The sequence below is a fragment of the Heliangelus exortis genome, chromosome 5 (assembly GCF_036169615.1).
Source record: "Heliangelus exortis chromosome 5, bHelExo1.hap1, whole genome shotgun sequence".
Lineage (NCBI taxonomy): Eukaryota > Metazoa > Chordata > Aves > Apodiformes > Trochilidae > Heliangelus > Heliangelus exortis.
Genome location: NC_092426.1, coordinates 5,412,208 through 5,425,167, shown reverse-complemented (window position 1 = coordinate 5,425,167; position 12,960 = coordinate 5,412,208).

Sequence of the window (12,960 nt, the reverse complement as noted above, 5' to 3'; positions counted from 1 at the left end):
AGATAAATAGATGCATAAAAAACATACAGTGCAAAAATGTACAATCACTATAGTTCTTACAGTGTTTGATATTAAAATTTGAAAAGCAAAGAATGTGAAGGAAAAGAGACAAGATGGAAATGAAGAGCTTTGTTTCAGAGTTTATATTGCTCTGGTTTAAGGCATTATAAATAACACTTGCTAATGGGCTGAGTTACCTGTCATCATTAGTCTTATCTCCACAATGCCTGTTGTATCATGTTGCTCATTTCAGCATCAAAAAATCCATATGGAAAAGCAGAATATACAGCAGGTTAACCAGCCCTTTCACTGCTACACTGCTGGGAAGTCAACCAAAGCCTCTGTGATTCTGTGATTCTGTGATTCTGTGATTCTGTGATTCTGTGATTCTGTGTTTGGCCCCAGGGTGTTCTCTCCTTCATTACCTTGTCTACAAGAGGCATGGAAGCATCATGGCAGCTCTTCATGACCTCTTCTGGAGATGCAGGATTCCAAGGCAGGTCAGGGTTGTCCATGGAACCAGCAGCTTCTGTATCAGTCCAAAGGCAAACAGTATGATGGAAAGCAACATTTGGAGAGCAGAGGTATAGCTCAGTGCAGCACAGCCCCCAGGATCAGAGAAACACTGAGCAGAGGTACATTGTTCTTCCCACCCCGAGGGGGAATGAGGGATGGAACAGAGACCAAGGCTTGCCTGTGTGCACACACATTGCTGAGCACCAGGGTATATGCAGGGCCCCCTAAAGATCCCACCCTCATTGCCTTCTCCAAAGAAAGAACACAGCATTACCCTTCCAAGGAAGGATGTTTCTGTGTTTTATATTTCCTTCCCTATAAGCTTGTTTGAATCCTGCAGTGGCAGAAGACACAGAGAAATGCTAAGAAAGAGCTCGTGGTGAGCCCAGCTGCATGACACATCTCTGCATGCCAAGGACCACCACCATCACCTACAACATCAACTGAGTGCAGCACAGTTACTGCAGGTCTAGGAACCCCAGCTCAGATGGCTGGGAAAGCAAAGTTAGGTTCCTGCTTCAGCTGCTTAAAGGGTGGTTTGCAGATCAAAGGGGTCTTGGAAAGAATAGTGAAAAATGAAGACCCAGGTTATTTGAAATGCAATCTTGGTTGGAAAAAGCCACTATAGTGTTACTTTCCTAAGGCAGCCTCTACCTCCAGGTGTTGCTCTGGGAATGAAAACAAAGGGGGAGGCAGTGGATGAACAAATCCCCTCGAAAGTCAAGGAAAGAACGAGGAGGAAAAGAGAAAAGATTACTGGTTCCACCACCAGCGGACTCCTGAGAAGGGCATTTGTTCTTCCCACATGAAAAGTCTTTCTTTTGCCAACCAAAACAATCACCTGGCATTTAGCTTGTCTTCAGCCTTTTCTCCCCACTTCAAGCATGCAATTATTCACACCAGGTGCATTGCTCCAACCCGTCTCTTGCGAGGTCCCCATTCACAGCTGAAGGACTGCAATTTGCCCGGCCTGCCCCAAAGTTTCTTTGTCCTCTTAGCCCAGGTGTAAAGTTACAGTGACAAGGGAAATAGAGTTGACAAAGGGTATTAGTGCTCCCTGCCTCTAACCCCAGGTAACTGCACCGAGCTGGCTGTGGGGTCTCTGGTGACAGAAAGCCTGAGCTCACAGAAAAACCATGAGCGGCGGCCATGCTGGCAGCCCACAACTGGGCACAACCATGCTGCTTTGTGCCTTCACTTCAGCAAAAAACACTGTTTAAAGTTTAAACTTACAAAAGTTGTTAGGGATTTTTTTCTGGCAGGGTCCTCGACACTTCTGGAGGGTTCCAGCAGGGCTCCCCCCACCCTTTCCCAACTGCTAAGAGAAGGCCGCCCCATGGCCGCTCGCCTCAGGCGGCGGGGCCTGGCCCTTTGTTCACGGAGTTGCCCTCAGCTTTGCTGACGGCTGCATTTGGGGATCAGGGTGGGGTAATAGAAATGCTGTGGAAAACTCAGGTCTCCCGTGTCCCCCCCTACCTCGTGACACTGTCTCTTTGTTTCATGGAAGCTCCTGGAATTTGCCTGTTGCACCCACACAGCGCGGGACTTTGTGTGCGATCGGGAGCTCCCCCTCGGCAATGCCCGACCCAGGGCGGATGCCCCCGGGCAATGCTGTGAAACAAATGAACAGTGAGAGCAAAAAGGAGGGAAAGTGAGGAGTGGGGGTTGTTGTGGTTTGCAGGTCCTGCAGCTCCCTGGTTTGGGTTGATGCAGCAAGGCCAGGACTGGCTGAAGAGGAGGATGACGGGAGCCTGAATGCTCCTTGCTCATCCCTTCTGTGTAGCAAACACACCACTGCATGCAGGGATGATTACAAACAAAAGTCCCTTTTCACCTGTCTAAATCACAGGTGTCTCTGGTCTTTCCTCCCCCCAAAAAATCCCAAGGTTGTGGGACACATGGAGATGCAAACAAATCTCCTGGGATGATGACACCAGGCAAATACCGTCTCTCCTGCCAGTTCTCCTGGCTGGAAAAATTCTGGGAAATGGCTGGGAAATTCTCATTTCCCTGAGAAGTGTGTGCAATAAGTTAAACACATCCTGGAGGTCAGAGGGGAGAAATTCCTGATTGTCCAACTTCAGCCTACACCCCCAGCCCCTGTCATCTCATCCAGACTTGGAGTGGAGGCTATGGGAGCCTTGGTTCTGGTCCTCAATGAATATGCAGCACACCCTGGCCATGCTTTCCCTTTTCTCCAAATTTTCCCTTTTAAATATGGCAGCCCACTGCTCCTAGCTCGACCTCCAGCCAAAGAAAGTTGAGGTGGGGAAGGGTCATGACACACATCTGAAAAAGTGCTGTACCCCAGGGGGTGGTATAGGTGCCAAGGATGTTCAACCTCTTCATTCCTGACCTGGGAAGAGTGCACTCTCAGCAAATTTGGTGTAAAATTTTGCACCAGAGAGTGGTGCTGGTGTTCAGAGGAATCTCAACAGGATGAGGGAGCAGATCAACAGGAATCTCATGTAATTCAACAAAAGGAACTGCAAAGTCCTACACAGGGGAAAAATAACCCCATGCACCAGCACAGGCTGGGGGCTGACTGCTGGGAAGCAGCTTTGCACAGAAGAACCCATGGGTCCCGCTGGACACCAAGTTGCCCATGGATGGGCCAGGAAGTTGTCTTCATGGCACAGAAGGTCAACAGTCTCTGGGTCTTCCTTAGACAGCACATTTCCAGCAGGTCAAGGGAGATGCCACCCAGGGCAGCCCCGTTAGAGTATGGGGAAAGGTGTCTCGGCCAGATAGGCTCGTTGGGAGCTTTGCAGAGGTGGTAGCCCCACCTCAGCAGAGAGAGAGAGCTCTGGGCTCTGCTGCTATACACATTGTAGAGAAACTTGAAGATTTCCAGTCCCACCACAAAACCTCAGACCTGCTGATACCTGCCATGGGAAACCCCACCTTCTGCCATTCCACCAGAGGTCACAGGGCAGAGATCCCCAGCAGCAAAAGGAAAGGTCAGATGTGCTCCTGCACGTATGAATATCATTTTTTTAATAATTTTTTCCTTTTCTTTTACTTTCTAATCCACTGCCAAATGCACAATCAAAATTCAGAGGAGGGTGGTAGTACAGAAGTCACTTCCACTGTGGCATTCCCAAAGCAGCAGCTTACAACAGGCTCAGGGAACAGACTGGCCAGTAGCTTCGAAGAACTCAAGCACAACCTTCTGCTGAATCCCCTTTTGCTGAACCCCCTTCTGCTGAATCCCCTCTGCTGAATCCCAACCTCTCCCTGCTCCAGCACTGCTCTTCTTGCATGAGTGCACCCATTGCGTGCTGTGAAATACGCGATGGAGAAACCTCTCTGCTCTTCCTGCAGATGCTTCTGAGTCATGCTGATCTACCAGAGATTAGGGAATTTGGCTTTTGAAGTGCTCTGGAACATGTGCTTTAAAAGAAAATAAATTAATTGAAGCAACATTGGTCCAAGCCCTATCAAGGCAGAAATCAGAGGCAGAAGGAATGTCCTGGAGCCTTTTTTTCATGGCTTCCTCTGACCCGCGGGCTGGAGGAAGAAGTGGGCAGATGTTTCAAATGGAGACATTACATCACTGGGTTTTTATATCCTCCATCTGTAGGAGCTGTAAGACATAAGTGGGGCCAAGCATAAATATTTCTAAAGAAATTAAGGCATGAGCAAAGCACGTGCACAGCCCCAGGCTGCAGCCTGCAATATGGGAGAAATTTGGCTGCCCTCTGAGGCAAAAGATTTGTTCCTCTTCCCTACCACCTCCACCTTCTCCCTATAAACCTACAGTTCCCTGTAGAGCTCCTAGGACACTTGGCCATGCCCAGGACCATCTGTGCTCTCAATGAGACTGTTGTTAGTGAGTCAAAACCAGTAGAACAGGAAAATAATCTTCAGGGACACTTTCTCTTGCCAAGGCATTGGGAATAACAGCCTCAGCCTTGCTGTTTGATGCATTAGCTATTTCTGCCATGGACAAGTTATTTTAAATTGTAAAGGAATAGCATGAAGAAGTAATAAAACCTGTCTATCTCCAAACTGGGCATGATTGCAAGCACTGCAGAAAACAGGCCCAGCAGTGGGATGAAGATCCTATTCAATATGCAAGCCCTCACCAAGCTTTTGCTTGCCTTTTTTCTCCATGGTTTCCTTGGGTGGCCCCACAATTATCCTTAGCATTTTTCCTCAGCTGCTGAAATACAGAGCTCAGGAATGGGTAAGAGGCTGCACTGCAGCATTCTCAGAATTTTGAGGTTCCCTTGGGCTCCAGACTTGACAGCAGCATGTCTGCTTGCCTCATCCCTCCACCTCTCACTTCCTGGCTCTCCCAGAAGCAGCAGCACTGCTTTACAGCCTTGACATCACTAGGTGAAGGCTTTGGTAAGAAGCATTGAAGGCTGCAGTTGTAGGTTTACCACATTCCAGCATCCTGATTTTTAGTGCACACTGCAAATCCAAGTTTGCTATTAGAGACTACAGATTTAGCCTGCCAATTAAAAGACCACCAGTTTTTGATTTTCTATTAACTTTCTATTAATTCTATCAGATTTTCTATTAGCTTTCTATTAATTTTTCTATTTGGGTGTTCTGTTCCATTTCCTCTGAATAATCACTCCACATTATAATCAGTCAAGATGAACAGACAGTTCTGACCTCTTCCTGTTCGTTATGTGGGATTGTTTTGTTTTTCATTAACTTGTTTCTCTCTTTGCTATTTTTTGCTCTGGAAAGCAAAGAGAAACAGAAGGCAAGTGCAGCATTTTAACCCTCAAATTTTTTTGCTGATTTCTAGTGTTGAGATGTCTGGACCTTGTCTTCATACCCTCCACATTTTATACTGCTCAGTTCTGCAGGAGACAGACCTTGAGGCAGCTCCAGCATTCATCACTGACCAGGAGAAAGAGGCCACCCTATTCTAGGACATCTCTCTGAGAATGGGCAGATAATTATCTGAAGTACAGGAGGAAAGAGGGGGAGAAAACTTCAGTAGTGACAGCCTATTTCACAAGCATTTACAAGTTTAATTTAGAAAGAGGAGCTTAAAGCAGGAAAATTCAGTGTTTGCAGATGGAAAAATCCCGCAAATACAGTTTCCTTTGACCCTCCCTCCTGCAACAGTTGGGACGTGGTCTGAAATTCAAATTAACTTTCATACCCAGCCTACAATTCCATTTTGTGCCCCAAAGCAAAATTTCCTGCATAATTGTGTGTATTTAGGTCAGTTCTCCATTGTTCACTTCTGCAGAGAAAATAGCTGATTTGCAAGTGGAGAAAATTCCTAATACAGTTTTCAAAAGCACTTCTGCAATTAGAGATCGAGCTCCTAAATGAGGCTGGAACGTCAGCCTGCATTTGCTGGGGCAGTGTCTTGAGACTTTTTATGCCTGTTTTTGACAGCAGGGTGGCTCCATTTAAACACAGAGCAGATTTGACATTTATACAGGAATAAGCTGGTTTGCCAGACTTAGTTTTAAAAAGCAGTTCACCGATTTTCATACTTCTATCAAACGTTAACCAGAAGTATGCAATATGTGCACATATTAATCTAATTAACATTTAATCTACAGAAATCACAGTTATCATCTTTTCCCATTCTAAGGTTCTTTTCACTACAAATTTCCCCTGTACTTAATTTGTGCAGATTTCTTTCATTTCTAAATTCCTGCTGTGAGGAGTACTCCATTAGCATCTTATGTTTATGTTTCACTGTAAAGCACCAGCCACGTGCATGGTCAGATCCAAATAGGCATTTTAACTCATTCAGGTGTCAAATTAAACCCAAATATTCTGAGCTGAGCCTAACAAAGAAGAAAGGTCTCTTGAATGCTTGGTGAATTGGCTTAGGCTGGGGATCTATGCAAAGACGTGCCTTTGTCTCTGTATCTTGCAAAGAAGCAGGGAGCATGACTCAAAATATGTATTTTCTCTGCATTATAGAGACCCATGGTCCAGTCTTGTGGCTTCATAAATATTTTTTGTGAATGTGCTGCCAGAGCAGGTCCAAACATCTTGAACACACCATGCAAAGGCCTCATCAGGGCTGGAATTCAGGGCAATGACATCAAAGGTTGGGTGATAAAAAGCCAAAAGCTGCTCCTATGTGTAGATTTCTAGGCATTAATTAAAAAATCAAATCTCTACCATCCCACCCCCGCCCCAGAGAGACGACAAAGCATGGCAGATCTATCTCAGGATGCTGGGGGAGAGGGGGAAAAAAGAATCAGGTCAAAGCACACAATATACAAATCCTTGGGATGCCGTAGGGCACAGTATGCAACGACCTCAGACTGTTTGGAAAATTGATTACAGAAGGCCTTCAGCTGAATGGAGTCAATGACCCTACCCATGCACAGCAAAAGGAAAACAGCCACATCCCCTCTGAGCTAATGGGCATGAGGGATGCTGGCCCAAGACCCTCATGGTGGCTGGCTAAAGGGGACCTATGGAAACAGCCCCTCCCAGGTGGCCCTCTTCAGACCAGGAGAGGAAAAGATGGGCTTTCTCTTCATGAATGTTTGATTTCCAGTTCATCAAAACAGATGAACTCCAGTTTTCCTCCTCCCCTTCAAAAAAAAAAAAAACAAACCATCACCAGCTGTGCTAGGGGTCACGATGTAAGAGACAAGGAACGTGTGTAATTCAGGGGCTCCAACTGCCTAATGAAATATATGTCAAAAGAGACAGCTGGCCTGGAGGCTTGGGCTGCCCACTGCCTTTGTCTTAAGATTTTCCCCAGCTAGAAGTGCAGGAGAATGGGGACTGGTGAAATGGGGTGAGTTTCATCTGGTAGATCCAATTGCCAACGTTGTCTTTTTTGCACTTAAGGTTGTAGCCTTCAGGATCTGTAACTACTTGTCCCATTAAAGCTGTTCTGCTTAGCCAGGGTAAACCCTAATCAAGGCAGAAGGAAGGGGTTTGCTGCCAGTGAGCAGAGCATTCAAACACAGAACCATGGAGTGTGATCTGGGTAGAAAAGAAGTGGTAACATTAAGACTCATAGTCCAGCAGGCACAGAAAAAATAAGTATTATTGCAATACTTGGGAGAGAGAGTACTTGGGAGAGATTTAGCTTCTGATAGCTGTTTCCAGCATCCTTACTAGAGGATGGTCCATCACTAGAGGATGATGGAAACATCCTCATTAAAGCAGAAGTAGTAGTGTTCTTGGTTCAGTGACAAGCATCAAGGCTCCTCTCTCCACCAGTGCTTAAAGAGCAGAAGATGTTTGTGCTAACCACATAAAAACTTTTCTATACTGATAAAGGAATTGAGAATAAGGTTGGAGAGCACTTCTAAAAAACTTGTAAATTGGAGCACATCACTTAAAAGCACACACTCTTCAAAGATGGAGAACAAGATACACCAGGATTAGTTCACTAGACTGAACACATTTTCCAGGCAAGAGTGCAAAAACCTTGTGAAGTCAAGAAATGCTGAAGTAAAAAAATTAAAAAAGGTCAAAACCAGCGCCATTAATTTTCTTTGCCTGAGATAATGTAGACTGTACAACTGTGTCTTCTTTTGTTTCTCTTTCTTTTCTCAGAAAAACCCAGAGCTGCAACAGCAGAGGAAATTAGTTGTGGGTTCAGCTGCCACAAAAACCTAGGACTGGGCTCAATTTTAAGCACAAGCTCACTGGCTTCAGCTGGGACTGAATGTTCAGCACGTGTTGCAGGGCTCTGCCAAGGCAGGACCCACCAAGCTGCAATGCCCAAAATGTGTGTCAGATAAGCTGAGACAAAGGTATTCACACAACAGCATGAATTACCTGCCTGTGGAGATGGCAGAAAACATTTAAATTTTGAGCTCAACTTTAGACCCATGTGTTGAAGAAAGCACACACTACTCCTAATTGGAGAATATCCTGGAATTACAGGATGGTTTGGGTTGGAAAAAGCCTTAAAATCATCAACTTCCAAGCCCCCTGCCATGGTCAGGGACACCTCCCACCAGCCCAGGTTGCTCCAAGCCCCATCCAGCCTGGGCTGAGACACTGCCAGGGATGGGGCAGCCACAACTTCTCTGGAAAACCTGTGCCAGTATCTCCCCATCCTCACTGTAAACATTTGTTTCTAATATTTAATCTAAATCTCCCCTCTTCCAGTTTAAAGCCATTATCCCTTGGTCTATCACTACAGTCTCTGCTAAAAAGTCTGTCCCCCTGTTTCTTATAGGCCACTTGGAATTATTGCAAGTCCAAGCACAGGAAGCATCTCCCAGCTTCTCTGGGAAACCTGTGCCAGTGCATCAAAAAAATGTAGAAAGTGCAGAAAGATGTGTGAGGGAATATAACAACACCTAGACAAGTTGTAGACTGTTAGAGAACACTCTGGGAGCTTCAGGCCAAAAAGAGATGGTTGAGGAAGAAAATCAAAGGGATGGGGTGTATGCAAGAGGTGGCAGAAGGAATGAGCTTCACTGCATGCAAAGTGAGAGTCAACCACAGAACAAGACCCAACTGATTTGTCCACACAGGGAATATAAAAATCAGGCTAGAGGTTACAGTCTACCTAGGGAGAAGGTGATAAGCTGAGTACAGCCCCTTATCAAATTTTCATATGAAAGCTCTGCATTACCCATTAGCTAAAAAGAGCTGGGCTGTAGCCTGCAGCAGCTTTCTTCTCTCATGCCTGTGCCAAGGTTTTCAGATGCAGTAAATTGAGACCCTCACCCTCAGCTCAACATCTGAAACTGGGGCAAGCTTCAGCCCTTTAGACTGAACACCTATTAATGTCTCCTACCAGAAAAACACAGTTTCAATACCAAAAGTCCTCCAAGTTTTAAGAGTGTAAAAGCATTAAGGTAATATAGTTCTTTCATTAAATACTTGCATTATTTCAATTAATTCTGTACATTTCATTGCTATTATTTTCAGTGTAAGTTTTCTAAAATCAGCCTCCTGTTGTTTTTGTTTCTTTCCCTGAACCCAATTCCTGATACCTTGCTGGTCTCCAGTTCATTACTGGGAGTAAACAACAAACCAGTGGAGGGAGACCTCACTTACTACCTTATTCCAATTGAACAGAGTCTTTTAAGAGTGTTGACAGTGGGCATTAAAATCCCCCAAAATAAAAAAAACATTGCAACAATAAATAATAAAAAAAAGTAACTCTAAAGTACATACTAAAGGACAACTGTAATATGAAGTAAAATATTAGGGTTAAGATATAGTTTATTGTGTTCTCTCATATTCTTTAGGTAACAGACTCCCAACACATTCACAACGTAAGTGTGCAAAACAAAACAAAAAAAAATTGCTCTTTTAAAAAAATGCTTCTGAAAGACTTCCGGCCTTTTGGAAAACATAATTTTGGTGAGTAGGAAATATGGAAAAAAACCCTGAAACAACAGCTACAAAAGGCTTCGAGGCCACATCCAAAGATTACTGCTGTCTAGACCTTATTATAGCAAGATCACAGGCAATTTTATACTCAGACCAAAAAGATTTTGTTTCCTTAAATGCATTTTTTTGCATGCTTGTAACATACCTCAAGTTATTTTGTTGAAGTAAATATACATAGCTGGTTTACCCTGTACCCTTTTCTAGTTTTTGGCTATAGTATATGACACAGTTCTTCAATAAGAGCCATACACCCAAACTCACTCAGCTCCCTGAGCCTCTCCTGAGTAGTCTATTTGCTGGGATAACTGTCTTAGTTATTTCTATCAGTGACTGCAAAATATTCCTTTTACTACTCTTTGCCCAATTCACCTTCATTCAGAACATCACATTAGAATAATCTCTTACATTCTTAAAAATCACAGAAATTAAAATTTAAATCAGTTGAATGATTTTAACTTGTGCATTAGGGTTCTCTTTTAAATTAGCCCCCATAAATGTTCTCTGATTGAATTCAGCCACCAGGAACACTAAGTTAGCTTAACCTTTCTACCTAAGCAGCTCCAATGATATTCAAATCTATCATTACACATCAAGATTAAAGGAACCCCCAATATTGAAGTTAACCAACAATGCTAATCAGAGGTGTACTATTCTTTGTCTTTGAGAAAAAAATACACTTAAATGTAAATTCCCGTTTAGATGGGGTAAAACATTCTTTTTATGAACTTTGAGCTAGAAAACAAAGGAGTATTTTTCTCTCTCCATTAATGCAAACCAAGGCTAACAGTTGATTGTACCACAGAAATTTCAGTTATTTAATCCACAGAAAATATTCCCTCATTTTGCTAGATAGCTCAGTAGTTCCAATTTTGAATCCTCAAAGGGATGGGGCTGAAACTTTAGAAAAGACAAGGCTGCTCCAGGTTGTAGTTGATAGCAGAGCAACCTCCCTTCCCCCTTCCCTACTTTAATTTGTAGAGTCCACGTCAGAATCCCAACAGCTGTCCAGAAAAGTATTCCAGAGATAATAAAATCTGAACAGATAACATATAGGTTCCTTTTGTCTCCAAATCACGTGGGCTAAAACCAGTGTAAAGATTTATTTTAACCTTAAGTATCCTTAAATTCTTAGAAATTATATTACTTGAGTCTGAATCAGAGCAGAAGATACAAATATATTTTGCTCCTCTGTGACTGGGTTTTCCAAACATTGGGCAACCTAATCCATCTCCAACTCTCCTGAAAACCCCAGAGCAGGTGGCATCAGGGGAACACCATGGCTGGAGCCAAAGGCACATTTCTTTATCTTGGAATGCAAGAGGAAACACAGTGAAAAGGGGCATTTTCATTAGTGTAACTAAAAACGACCAAATTAAGCACCCAATATTCCATTTTAACATAGCTAGCTCATATTAGAAACCTGAAGGACTGATAAATTTGTAATTAAGTGAAAATTCAGTAAGTGTGAAAAGGGTTTATAGCATAGCACTCAAAATACACACAGAGGATGTCATTGCCTGTTTTATTTAGTGGACTCACTTTTGTAGATTAGAAATAATTCCAATTCCCATTTACTCCAATCCAAGCCTCCACCATCCACAGGCATAACGCAGTTTGTTCAACTGATTCCAAACCAAAAAAAAAAAAAAAGAAAAAAAAACCCAAAAAAAAAAAACCCAAGGAAAAAAAATACAATCTCAAAAGTTAAGTTAGAAACTAAGTTCACACATTTTCTTTGGGACCAGGAATCTGTACATAGTACAAAATATACATTTATTGAATGCTCTGTAAACACACAGTTTGAATTGTGTAAAACTGTAAATAGTGGGTGAACTATGTGGAGAATAATTTATTATATATTGTTATACATTCTACTTAAGGAAAATAGTTATGCTCTTGTATATTACTCTGTTAAATTTATAAATTCCATTATGAAGCTGTGTAGTCTGCAAACATGCTTTTCAAGCTTAAATCTCTCCATTTGTTACACACATTTATACAGGTCATCAGTGAAAAAAGTTACACTTTCCACAAAATAGATATAAAGAGGTCATGAATTTTCTAAGAAGACAGGCACAGCATGTCACAGCATGTCACTACAAATGAGACTCTTTTTATGATACGATGTGGAGTCAATTCTGTGAGAAAACAGGTGAAAACTCTCTAATTCAGCATGTTTGTACGTGGCCTCAGTCACAAGACAGATGCTACAACCCAAAATCTCCACTTCTGAAAGATCTATAAAGCAGGCAGTTCCAGAAATCAAACCTCACACTCTTCCAATATCTAGCACTCCATGTCTAGGATAATCTAGGCTTTTGTCTTGTATTAACCCTTCACTGGTTACATTTTTCTGAGAGGTGAACTATCTGGCATGATTTGTCAAGATGATTTGTGCAATTCAGCACTTGCTCCAAATCACGATTCCTGGCACCAAAGAGTTAGATCTGGTTAATGAAAACAACTTAACTCTTGGTACTCAAGGTGACTGAGAATCACACCACGAGGAAAAAACAGGTATGCTAGGAAATCCCAACCTCCAGCCTCAAGCAGCTGCTTCAGCCCACAGAATGTGTGGGGAGCATCTCACACGCTGGGGACTCTGCTGTAGAACTCCCCATTTCCAAATTAAGAGTCTGGAAATTTCCAACTGTGGCAGACTGGCCAGTCTGGCATCAGTCTAACACGTAGCAAGAATAAAAAGTTCCCCTAAAAACATCAAGAAAGATCCTTATAGTAAGCCCATCAGAGCACATGGAAATAATGCTATGTAAATTCAGTGCGTTTAATCCGATATTTTTAGGGTGTCATTGTTTTAGCATCGAGGGTAACTCAATTTTGGGTTTCATTCTTTTTCTTCTTTACAGCTAAAAGCACTACATTAAACAAACCTCTTGAACCGCACCCTTCTGTTGTTTTAAAAAACGCTGACTTATGTGTCTGAAGAATTATGAAATTGTTATCTCCAGTTACATCTTGCTTTAACATGACCACCTTCTTCCCTTCGGCTATGAAAAGCTTTTTCAAAACCAAAACTGCATAAAGATTACATTTCTTCTTCTTTCCACAAAAAGTGAAACAGTTAAGGTTCCAGCAATATGTGTACAAATTCTACTTATTGCAAGTGAT